General features: G+C 47.0%; 2 non-coding genes across 2 annotated transcripts; both read left to right on the top strand.

Annotated features, from left to right (window-relative positions):
- The first annotated feature begins 4,152 nt into the window (after positions 1-4,152).
- Positions 4,153-4,293, top strand: LOC121446650. Its single transcript, XR_005974085.1, has one exon. It is a non-coding gene; the product is annotated as a U4 spliceosomal RNA (small nuclear RNA).
- Positions 4,294-4,999: 706 nt separating this feature from the next.
- Positions 5,000-5,140, top strand: LOC121446649. Its single transcript, XR_005974084.1, has one exon. It is a non-coding gene; the product is annotated as a U4 spliceosomal RNA (small nuclear RNA).
- Positions 5,141-12,713: the final 7,573 nt, after the last annotated feature.

Genomic DNA, 12,713 nt, shown 5'->3' on the forward strand with positions numbered 1-12,713 from the left:
GGCGTGGGTCACCATACCCAGCTAAAATACACTTAATAATTTACAATTGACTTGTTTTCTTTTTTATTTATGTTGTTGTTCGTTTTGTTTCGTTTTGTTTTTTAAATGTAAGTTTTTTCTTTTTTTTTTTTTTTTTTTTATATTTATTTATTTAGTATACAATGTTCTGTCTGTATGCCTACAGACCAGAAGAGGGCGCCAGATCTCATTACAGATGGTTGTGAGCCACCATGTGGTTGCTGGAAATTGAACTCAGGACCTCTGGAAGAACAGGCAATGCTCTTAACCACTGAGCCATCTCTCCAGCCCAGTTTTTTCTTTTTAATATTTATTTATTTATTATGTAAACAATATTCTGTCTGCGGGTATGCCTGCAGGCCAGAAGAGGGCACCAGACCTCATTACAGATGGTTGTGAGCCACCCATGTGGTTGCTGGGAATTGAACTCAGGACCTTTGGAAGAGCAGGCAGTGCTCCTAACCGCTGAGCCATCTCTCCAGCCTCCTTGTTTTGTTTTTTGAGACAGGGTCTTACTATATAGCCTTGACTGGCCTGGAACTTGTTATGTAGACCAGGCTTGACCTCCATTTCATAGAGATTTGCCTACCTCTGCCTTCCCAGAACTGCGATTAAAGGCATGTGCCACCATGATTGGCAAAATTGACTCGGTTTCCTCTATGTATATTCTCTTCCATTTCAAAGTAATTAAATGTCCTGCTATGAGTTAAATATAAGCCTGCCAAGTGGCTTCTTTAATCCCAGCACTCAGGAGGCAGAGGCAGGCGGATCTCTGTGAGTTCGAGGCCAGCCTGGTCTACAAGAGCAAGTTCCAGGACAGGCTCCAAAGCCACAGAGAAACCCAGTCTTGAAAAAAGAAAAAGAGGGGGGCTGGAGAGATGGCTCAGAGGATAAGAGCACTGGCTGCTCTTCCAGAGGTCCTGAGTTCAATTCCCAGCAACCACATGGTGGCTCACAACCATCTGTACTGAGATCTGGCACCCTCCTCTGGCGTGCGGGCAGAATGTTGTATACATAATAAATAAATAAATCTTTAAAAAAAAAAAGAAAAAAGAAAAAGAGAAAAGAGAAAAGAAAAAAAGAAAGAAAGAGAGAGAGAGAGAAAGAAAGGTAAAGAATTATAGGTGCTGGGGGCTGGAGAGATGGCTCAGTGGTTAAGAGCATTGCCTGCTCTTCCAAAGGTCCTGAGTTCAATTCCCAGCAACCACATGGTGGCTCACAACCATCTGTAATGAGGTCTGGTGCCCTCTTCTGGCCTGCAGAAATTATAGGTGCTAGAGAGACAATACTCTACCTCAAAGGAATAAAGTAGCCAGGCAGTGGTGGTGGTGCACACCTTAAATCCCAGCACTAAGGAGGCAGAGGCAAGTGGCTCTCTGTGAGTTCAAGGCCAGCCTGGTCCATGACAGTCTCCAAAGCTACAGAGAAACCCTGTCTCAAAAAGAAAAAAAAAGGCATAAAATAAGAGTAATAGAGAGGGATCCCAAACACTCCTCTCTGGCCTCCACTGGCTCCCCTACACATATGTGTACACACACACACACACACACACACACACAAAACCAATATGGATTATGAGGAATACATCCATAAACTTGAAAAATGGATGAATTTGAAGTTAATACAAGAAAAACCAAGTATAGAGCATAGAGATTTATATGACCAGAAAGCATAAAGAACCACCTGCCTCTGCCTCCTAAGTGCTAGGATCAAAGGTCAAAGGTTCAACTGCTGTTTGATTTTTTTTTTATTTTTCAAGAGAGAGTTTTTGTTTTGTTTTGTTTTTGTTTTTGTTTTTCGAGACAGGGTTTCTCTGTGACTTTGGAGCCTGTCCTGGAACTAGCTCTTGTAGAGCTGGCTGGTCTCGAACTCACAGAGATCTGCCTGCCTCTGCCTCCCGAGTGCTGGGATTAAAGGCGTGCGCCAACATCGCCCAGCTCAAGACAGAGTTTCTATGCGTAACAGTCCTGACACAAACCAGGCTGGCCTCCAACTTACAGAGATCCATCAGCCTCTGCCTCCTGAGTGCTGGGATTAAAGATGTGCGCCACCACGGCCCAATTATACTGTTTGCATTTAATAAGTAGCAAAAGTCAAAATAAAAATGGAGAATGTCCCTCAGGAAAGGAGTTCAGACACAGGTCATGAACAGCTTTCTACTGGCCAAAGAAAAACAGGCAGAGGAACTTACTTCACATTTTATATGCTGCAGCATTTCTGAGGAGTAAAGCCACTTAACCTCTCCAACCCTGGGTTTCTCCTCCTCCTCCTCCTCCTCCTCCTCCTCCTCCTCCCCCCTCCTCCTCCTCCCCTCCTCCTCCCCCCTCCTCCTCCCCCCTCCTCCTCCTCCTTCCCCCCCCTCCTCCTCCTCTTCTTCTCTTCTTCTCTTCTCTTTTTTTTTTTTTGTTTTTTGAGATAGGGTTTCTCTGTTAAACAGTCCTGACTGTCTTGAAACTCACTCTGTAGACCAGGCTGGCCTTGAACTCACAGACAGACATCCACTTGCTTCTGCCTCCCAAGTGCTAGAATTAAAGGTGAACGCCAGCACCCAGTTTGGGTTTCATTCCTTACAAAGGGGTGGGGTTGGCTGTGATGGCCTTTAATCTTTGGCACTGGGGTGAATTCAATCCCTGGGACCCACATAGTGGAAGGAGAGAATTACCTCCCACAAGTTGTCCTAAGACCTACACACACACACAAACACGCACACGCGCGCATGCGTATGCACGTGCAAAATAAATAAATGCAATCAGAAAACATTTTTAACTGAAAACAGGAACCCAGGCTGATACTTGTACACCAATATCAGCATTATTTGTATTAGACAAAAGGTTCAAACAAGCCAATGAGGTTAATTAAAATCGCCATTATTGCTAACTGAAGAATAAGTAGATAAATAAAATTCGATTCGATGGAAAATTATTGAGCCATAAAAAGGCATGCGCTCTAGATGAGTATTACAATATGGATGAGTCATAAAATGTTCCAGTAGGCCGGGAAGTGGTGGCACACGTCTTTAATCCCAGCACTTGGAAGGCAGAGGCGCGCACACACACACACACACACACACACAAAATAACAATAAGGGACTGGTCAGAGATGATTAGCGGTTAAAGCACTGGCTGCTCTTGTAGAGGATCTGGGTTTAGTTCCCAACACCCACGTGGTGACTCACAAACCTGTGTGAGACTCCAGGATCTGATACCTTCTTCTGACTTCCATGGATACCAGACATTCCCATGAGGCACGTGTGCAAGTAAAACACTCGTACACATAAATAAATCTTAGCAATAATCTTTCCTTCCTTCCTTTCTCCTTCCTTTCTTCCTTTCTCCTTCCTTCCTCCCTCCCTCCCTCCCTCCCTTTCTTCCTTCCTTCCTTCCTTCCTTCCTCCTCCCTTCCTTCCTCTTGTAAACAGGGTCTCTCAGTAGTCTTTGCTGACCTCGAACTCAGAGAGATCCACCACCCGCCTTTGTCTCCCAAGTACTAGAATTAAAGGTGTGTGCCACCACGCCCAGCTTAAAAAGAATTCTTACGGCAAGAGAAACACAGACATTACCTGTTTTCAGCTTTGTAAAACATCTAGAGTGAGAGCGGTTGCCAAGGGCTGGCCATGAAAAGGGGCTAGGGAGATAAGAGTTTAATGTCAGAGTTTAAAGTTTTAGTTTGGGAAGACCAAAAGGTTCTGGAGATGTATGTGAATATATTCAACGATACTGAATTTACCCTTAAGACAGTTAAAACTACATTTTATGTTATATAGACTTTATACACATATTTTATTGTGTTAAGATCAAAAACAAGCCTCCTTACAAAACGTAGTAAATCGGAGCCAACGGAATAAATCACGCCCTAACGCCCGTTCCGCCAATCGCCGCTTGCACTCTCGGAACTGAGTAAATTAGCATGTTTGTTCCCATAGTGCTTTGCTGCATGTCCTCACGCAAACCTACTTAAATAAACCAATAATCTCCCTTCTATGTATCACACAGGGAGCACCATAAGATTGTAACAGGCGCTCTAATTTTCAGGCTAACAATAATAGAAGGTTTTCCCCCTCGACTTGAAAAAAAACCCCTTCCTGTAACAGGACCCTCGCTTCCTAGGGACGATGCGCGGGGGGCGGTGTTCTTTAGCTTTGCGCAGTGGCAGTATCGTAGCCAATGAGGTTTATCCGAGGCGCGATTATTGCTAATTGAAAACTTTTCCCAATACCCCGCCGTGACGACTTGCAATATAGTCGGCATTGGCAATTTTTGACAGTCTCTACGGAGACTGAATATTGTGGTCTGAAGAAAATATGTTGGTTTAGCCTTTCTGAGTATACATTTTTGTGACTTTCCGCGTTCTCAATCTCCTTTTGCTATTTAAACTTTAGTTTATTTCCTTTGTCCTACTTTTGGTATTCTTTTCTATTTTTCATCTTTGTATTTGTTACTGTCTTCTCTAATGCTAATCTGTGTTTTCTGCTTGCGATCTCGAGATCCTTGCCGAGTTCACGTTTTAAGTTATTTTCTTGACATTTTTATTTTCTTGACGTTTTTCCTCCTCACAACCGCCCGCCGTTTATTTGAAAGGAATCTCAGTTTTATTGACAAGAAGCATGATGGCGGAGGACTCGCAGCAGTCCTCCCGCCTCCCCAATGCTAGGGTGACCGACGGGACTCATGTCCCCTCGAGGTCTGTTTCTCCTTACCCGCGTTCTCCCGCCGCCGTCGAGTCTCCACCCCGGCCATCGCGATGACGTTAGCGTCATTTGCATAAGAGTCCCCCAGCATCCCAAGCGACGGTTGCGCTGTTTGCAAATCACGAGCGTCCGGACGCGAGATGACCCACCGGGAAGAATCTGTCCACGCAGATGACTGCGATGGAGCTGCTGGGCTTGGGCCCGTCGCGTGGCGGTCGCGCGTGGGCAGGAGCTCACCGTGACTGTGACGCGGATCTTCAGACCTGGCAGGCTGAGCGAGCACGTTTGTTCGTCAGCTTTGCGCAGTGGCAGTATCGTAGCCAATGAGGTTTATCCGAGGCGCGATTATTGCTAATTGAAAACTTTTCCCAATACCCCGCCATGACGACTTGAAATATAGTCGGCATTGGCAATTTTTGACAGTCTCTACGGAGACTGAACATTCCATGTTTAAAAATAAGGTGTGTTGGTCTTTTTTGGGGTTTTCTGTGGGTGATTGTACTTGTTATTTTCACTCTCTGTGGACAAAGCAGCTTTTTCTGAGAACCAAGGTTCGGTACCCAAACTCATATTAAGCAGCAGCTCCCTCATTGCGTGGGAGTGTGTTTGTGTGTGAGAGAGAGGTCACCGTGTGTGTGTGTGTGTGTGTGAAAGAGAGAGAGAGAGAGAGAGAGAGAGAGAGAGAGAGAGATCCCAGCACGTGGGGAAATGCAGGGGGATCAGGAATTTGGATCAAGTTCGAGACTAGAAAACTTAGCCTGGGGGGCTGGAGAGATGGCTCAGTGGTTAAGAGCATTGCCTGCTCTTCCAAAGGTCCTGAGTTCAATTCCCAGCAACCACATGGTGGCTCACAACCATCTGTAATGAGGTCTGGTGCCCTCTTCTGGCCTGCAGACATACACACAGACAGAATATTGTATACATAATAAATAAATATTTAAAAAAAAAAGAAAACTTAGCCTGGGCTACATGAGATCTGTAACAAACAAAAGACAAGCCAGTATTAAGAACTTGTGCTACACAAGTATATCAGTCCTGGTCTAGTATGATGGCACATGCCTATAATCCTAGCTACTCAGGAGCCTGAAGGCAGGAAGATCACAAGTTCAAAGTCAGCCTGGGTAATTTAGCAAGTGTGCTAAGAGGACTTTGTGTCAGACCTGATAGCCTGAGTTCCGTCCTCAGCTCCCATAAAGGTGGCAGGAGGTAATAACTTACAAAGTTGTCCTCTAAGCCCCACATAAGCATTTAACACAATAGCACCTGCCCACATGCGCACAAACAAAGAAATAATTTGGGCCGCACAGTGGTGACACATGCCTTTAATCCCAGTGCGCCGGAGTTCGAGGCCAGGCTCCAGGGCAAGTTCCAGGACAGGCTCCAAAGCTATAGAGAAACCCTGTCTCAAAAACCCCCCAAAAAATAATAATTTTTGCTTAATTTTTTTAATCTGAAATAAAGAACTTAATGAATAAATAAAACAAGCACTGTTTCTGGTTACTTATACCACAAATGGCTTCCATAGACACCAGAGTGGCAGCCTCATTTGAATATTTGCCTTCATCAGTGCGGCTCTGAGTTTAAAAAAAATTCACAAGCCTCATATGTAGCCTTGGCTATCCTGGAACTCACAGAGATTGCCTGCCTCTGCCTCCCCAGTGCTGGGATTAAAAGGCCTATGCCACCACTGCCAGGCTTTAAAAAAAAAAGAAAGGCCGGGGCGGTGGAGGCACATACCCAGAACCCACAGTATTTTATTAGGAGTACATAATTTAAGAGGGCGACAAAAAACAAACAAACAAAAAAACTCAGTGATCAAATAAATAATGTTTTTAGTGAGATGAGTCAAGGAGGGCGAGGGTAGATATGAAGGACAGGATGAGATCCCTCTTTGACACAGTCTCATTACGCACCGTCCTTAGCTGGAGTTAGAGGTGTGCGCACACCGTTTTCAGTTGTCCCAAAGGACACACAGTTTAGGCAGCAGTAGGAAATGAGCAGTTAGACTTGGCCACACGGTCCAGCTTATGCTTCTTGATGGCGTGGGAGTTGCAGGAGCCCTCGGCGTCACAGGTGAGCTCATCAGCAAAACACTCATTCCTGAGAGACCTGGGGTGGGAGCACCTTGGCGAGGGATGGTCTGAATCACTGGGCGGGAACACGTCCACAGCCTGCAGCTTCCGGTCCCTGCCCATCCAAAGCCTGTTGAGTCTTCCCCAGGGACAACGGTTGATGACGGCATTCAGCAGGAGCTGCAGAGGGTTTTTTACCAGTGAGCAGGGGATCTCAAAGGCATGCTTGACTATGTGCGCCGTCATGAGCTTTGTCACGGAGCTAGGAAGGAGCTCGGGAGGGGACTCTGCGCTCTGCGTTCCTCCCTGCTGTGCTGGGCAGGGGTGTTCCCACTGCGCTGTAACCGTGAAGGGAAATACAGTTGATCTGCGCGTCATCAGAGCTCCGTTTCCCCGACAGCGCAATGTCTGAGGTCTCTGACACTGCGGGTGTAGCGGTCTCCCACCCAGTCATTCTGAGAACACCGCCACCTGGCTTAACTTACTATTAATTAGACCTCAGTCTCTAGGAAGTTCGGGCTATACTAATGAAGATCGAGAATTCCAAACACTTCAAACAATGTGATTTCATTTTGTATTATATTGTTTTCGTACAGGGCATTAATTAGTTTTGGGGAGGTGCCTTTTTTTTTTTTGTCTTGTTGCTGTTTTATGGGTTTTTAAATGTTTTTCCTCTCTCCTATTATGCTGGCTAATTTCATGTCAACTTGACCCAGGCTAGAGTAATCGAGAAAATGCCTCCATAAGATCTGGTTGTAGATCCTATGCAGACAAGCCTGTGGGCCATTTTCTTAGTGACTGGTCTGGGAGAGCCCAGCCCATGGTGGATAGTGCCATCCCTGGGCTGGTGGTCCTAGGTTCTATAAGAAAGGCTGAGCAGGGGCTGGAGAGATGGCTCAGTGGTTAAGGGCACTGCCTGCTCTTCCAGAGGTCCTGAGTTCAATTCCCAGCAACCACATGGTGGCTCACAACCACCTGCAATGAGATCTGGTGCCCTCTTCTGGCCTGAAGGCATACCTTCAGACAGAATACTGTATACACAATAAATAAATAAAAACCTTTAAAAAAAAAAAAAAGAAAGAAAGAAAGAAAGAAAGGCTGAGCAGCCATGAGGAACAAGCCAGTGAGCAGCACCCTCCATGGCCTCTGAATCAGCTCCTGCCCCCAGGTTCCTGCCCTGCTTGAGTTTCTGTCCTGGCTTCCTTCAGTGATGAACTGTGATGTGGAAGTGTGAGCCGAATAAACCCTTTCCTCCCAGGGGCTAGAGAGATGGTTCAGAGGTTAAGAACACTGATGGCTCTTCCAGAGAACCTGGGTTCAATTCCCAGCACCCACATGGCAGCTCACAACTGTCTGAAGATCCAGTTCTAGGGAATCTGACACCAATGCACATAAATAAATATAAATAAATAAATAAATCTTTCCTCCCTAACTTGCTTTGGTCACGGTGTTCATCACAGCGATAGTAACCCTGACTAAGACACAATTTTTTTTCTCGTTTCCTGACTTTTTCTTCTGGGTTGCCGAAACATTAAGTCAGACAACACTTGCCATAGTAATGTCTGTCAAGTGGCCACAGGACTCCAGCATCCCGCGCATCTGAAGGGCACTCTCAACCAAGGAGACTATTTTACCATTCTCATCCACTCTGTAGTACTTCAACCTTTTCCTTATTCTTCGGGGGAAGATGTAAGACTTTTCTTGGCCACTGTTTCGCACTCTGCCAACTGCCTACCAAGCACAGGGCTTTTTTATTATTGAACTGCAGATTGTCCAGTAGGCACCAAGGTGCCGTTCTTGAGGAAGGGGAGAAAAGTCCTCCCAACATTGACACTGTCATTGGACTCCTACTCTCTCCCCCCCCACACACACAGCAGCAGCATGGTCTGACTGGAAGACTCTTGTGTGTGGCCCTCGGACTCGAATCTCTCTCAAGTCTGGGACTGTCCGTATGGGTGATATTTGTTTGCTTGTTTGTTCTGTTTTGTTCTTCATACTAAGTTTTGAGAGTCTAGGAGTTAGACTCTCTGTTAGACGAGGGGGGGGGGCATTGCTAGGTAATAAAATGGTGGATTTCCAAATTGGCCACTTTTTCCTTAAGGAGACAAAAAGTCCAACAGTTTTTGTCTCCCATCGGCAGGGGGCCGCTGATGACCTGTCTCCACACATTTAAGGACAAAACAGGCCATGTCACACAACAGTTTGAAGGCAATCAACCATTCTAGCTTTCTTCAAACTCAGGAGCCCTGAAGTAGGGGAGGGAAATTCTTTCGAGGCTTTAAAACCCCCAGTTCTCAAGAAGAGACTAGATTTTCCGTCAAGATTTTTCATCTTTTTTGGGTCCCGAGTGTCCGTCCCCTGGGTCCCTTGTCTGCTTTGCAAAGGATCTTTCTCTGTGTGTCTGCCGCCTGTGTGCGGTTCCTCCCCCCCCCCACCTGCCGCCTGTGTGTGGTTCCGCCCCCCCCCACTTGCCGCTCGAGTACAGTTCCTCTCCCAACTTGTGTGTAACTGCTGATTCTGTCTGCAGTGCTTGAGTTTTCTCTGTTGCTACCTATTTCCACCATAGATTTTTTTTTTTTTTCGAGACAGGGTTTCTCTGTGGCTTTGGAGCCTGTCCTGGAACTAGCTCTGTAGACCAGGCTGGTCTCGAACTCACAGAGATCCGCCTGCCTCTGCCTCCCGAGTGCTGGGATTAAAGGCGTGCGCCACCATCGCCCGGCCCACCATAGATTTTTTTTTTTTTCCTGCTTGAACAGTTTAAATCCCCAAGTAGTAAAGCCACCACTGATGTAAGTAGTCAGATCAGGCCAAATTAGTAAATCCAGTTTTAACCTGGACAGAGCAAAGCAACTCCTGGGTCACCTTTGGGAATGCAGGGGCGGATTCACACAGCAAATGTGGCTACCAGGTCTTATATAGCGTGTAGGTGTGATCTTGAGCAGCCCCAGGGAGGACCTGACTTTTGGTGGGCTTTCTCAGTGTTCAGGTGGAATCTCCATCCAAGCCCCTCCCCCATCTCTCTATAAACCCTGCCCACCAAGTGATGACCCCTCCCTCAAGAGGCGGGTTTGGAATGGAAGGAGTGAGACCAGAGCCTGGAATGGGGCTCCTAACTGGAGATCCCCTACATTCCAACCTTTTGGGGAATATAAGGCTGGCATTGGGGCTTTTAATTCTTTAACTGGCAAAGAAAACAAACCAGATCCAGACCCCTAGGTTACCATTTCAAGAACCCTAAACTGTCAGTTTCACGAAGTAGTTCTAGCTGGCCTGGACAGAGATCTTGCCACGCCCCCTTCCCCACGCACTCACACCCAGTGATAAAGGGAGTGTACTATCACACCTGGCGATGACTGGCTTGTACGTGTTTTACAACCCCCTTTGTGACGGTGTTTCTCTGTAGTTTTAGAGCCTGTTCTGGAATTAGCTCTTGTGGACCAGGCTGGCCTCGAACTCACAAAGATACGCCTATCTCTGATTCCCAAGTGCTGTGGTTAAAGGCGTGCGCCACCACCATCCAGCTCAACTTACATTTTCTTTCTACCAAACAATGTATCTTGAATACATTTTTCACGTCAGTAACCAGTTTGGCTTTCTTCTTGTGTGGCTGTGTCCTGCCAAGGTTAATCCCTTCTGTTGATGGACATTTTGTTTGTCCAATGGGAATGCTGTAAGTAACACTAGCTATAATAAATAGTCTCCTGGCTATATCACTTCTGTGAGTCAGTTTGTCTGTTTGTCTGTCTGTCTCTCCCCTCTCTGTCAGTTTAATGTAGCCTAGGCTAGCTTTGAACTGTGTGTAACTGGTGATGGCCTTGAACCCCTGACCCTCTTACGCCCATCTCTTCCAAGTGCTGGGATTAAGTGTATACACACCATGCCCAGCTTCCTTGTGGGGCATTGTGTGTGGAACTTTCTATAAGTGAGATTGTCAATTTAAGGACAGTGTACATTTTGTATTTTAGGGGTACTTCCAACTTGGCATCTGAAAGCTTGCTGATGTATTTGGCCCAAAACCCATGAATGAAGAGATTTGCAGATACACAAGCGTGCACACATCACGCACACATGCACGCACACGCCTCCCACACTGTCTTCAAGCTCGCCTGGATCCTCTGACCCGCTCCAGGGACTGGAAAGGGATTGGCTCCAAGGCTACCTCAGCAGAGAAAGAACCCACCAGCCGCAAACAATCTGCACAGTGTTTAAGTCTCCACAGGATGTTTGCAAGAAGCACCAGCTCCTAGGTTAAAAATATCCCGTGCCGGAGGGGCCTGAGTCTGTCTCAGAACAGAGCTGCCCCACAGTCCCAGGCTTCTCTGTCACTAGGGGAATCAAGGAGACCGATTGATTCCTCTCCTGCCGCCACAGCCCCATCACACTTTGAAGTCAGACTTTCTGTGTTCCAATCTGGCTCCATTATTCACTGGCTGTGTGACCCTAGGCCACACAATTAGTGACTCTGTGTCTTGGTGCCCATGGCTATAGAAGAGGAGTCATGGTTTTCTCCCAGAGGTCATGGACCTCCACCCTGGCTGCCAAGTGCCTGCAGAGCTAAAAAAAAAAAAAAAAAAAATTAATAAATAAATAAAAAGTCTGATACACTGAAGAAGGGGAGGAGGAGAAAAAAAATCCTAATGCCCAGACAGCATTCCAGACAAATTAAATCAGAGTGTCTGGGGATTGGGTCTGGGCAAACAAGATATTTAAAAGCTTCCCAGGTAATGATAATGCGCCTCCAGGGCAGAGGCGCGATGTGCGGGTGAGGTTTTGTGGGTTTTAAACAAGATAATTTGAGGAAGAAGATTTCATGATGACTGGCACAGGGGTGAGGTTGAGCAGCCAAGAATTCGGTCCCGGTGGTAGTCAGAGCTTCCCGGAGGAGACGGTAGGCAGGCTGTAGACTGAAAAGAAGAGGAAATTACCAGGACAGAGGGGGCTGGATGGGTTCTAGGAGGGTTTTAACACCTGCGGAGCCAGAAGCCCGCAGCCCCTGGCATCCATATATACACCCAGCGAGTCTGGAATGTTTGGTTGGAAGTTCCATCCCAAACCCCCTCCCCCGGGAGTTGCCTCAGTCCAGACTCCACCTCTGAGAAAGCCCGCCAAATGGTAACCCCTCCCCAGAGATGCAGGGTATTTAAATTGACCTCAAAGAAGAAACACGTGGTGTGGTTTTCCGGTGTCCCCCTCTTTCCCCCCCACCCCGTAGTCTCCTCTCTGGGGGGGGGGCTGGAAGGCCACCCAGAGCATTGGTATTCATTAAACCTGGGCTTTTTCTAATTTGGTTTGATTTGGTCTGATTTCGATTCTTGTGTTGCCAGAGAGGTTTATGGGATGCAGAAACTTTTCATGGAGCTTTTGGCTCTGGGAGGAGCTCCGTTCCTCTGTACCGGCTCTAGCTCAGTGGTAGAGTGCAGTCCTCAGGTGTCCAAGCCTCTAGTTCAGACCCAGCCACCCCCCCAGTCCCCCCCCCCCCCCAGACTGTGGGTAACATAGAAAGAAAGAGGGAGACGAAGGGAGGAGGCACAAGGCCCCAGATCATCTCCTGAGGTCAGAGGTCATTGGTGGTTCCTGAGATTGTTCTGATCACATCAGAGTTAAAATGAGACAGTAATGTATAGACCAGGGTTTCAGGGGAAGTCAAGTCTTTCCCAAGTGTCCCCTGTGAGACAGCCCAGCTCTCACAGCTGAGTGACTATGGCTGGAAATTTCTATATGAACCTCAGGTATAAACTAGGTATAAACCGGATGTGATAGCCCATGCCTGTGGCAGGCACAGAGAGGTCCGTGTGCTCACAGATAGGGGAACCAGGAATGTTAAACACACAGGCTTATCCCTTCAAAGGAAGGCGTGTATGACCTGTTCTCCACCCAGAAGGCTGGGAACAGACATGGTAATAGTCTTGCTGTGTGGGCAAGACCCCACTGCACCC

This window comes from Microtus oregoni, unplaced genomic scaffold (genome assembly GCF_018167655.1).
Source record: "Microtus oregoni isolate MIOR12 unplaced genomic scaffold, Mior012 000003F_ref0000135, whole genome shotgun sequence".
In the NCBI taxonomy this organism is placed as follows: domain Eukaryota; kingdom Metazoa; phylum Chordata; class Mammalia; order Rodentia; family Cricetidae; genus Microtus; species Microtus oregoni.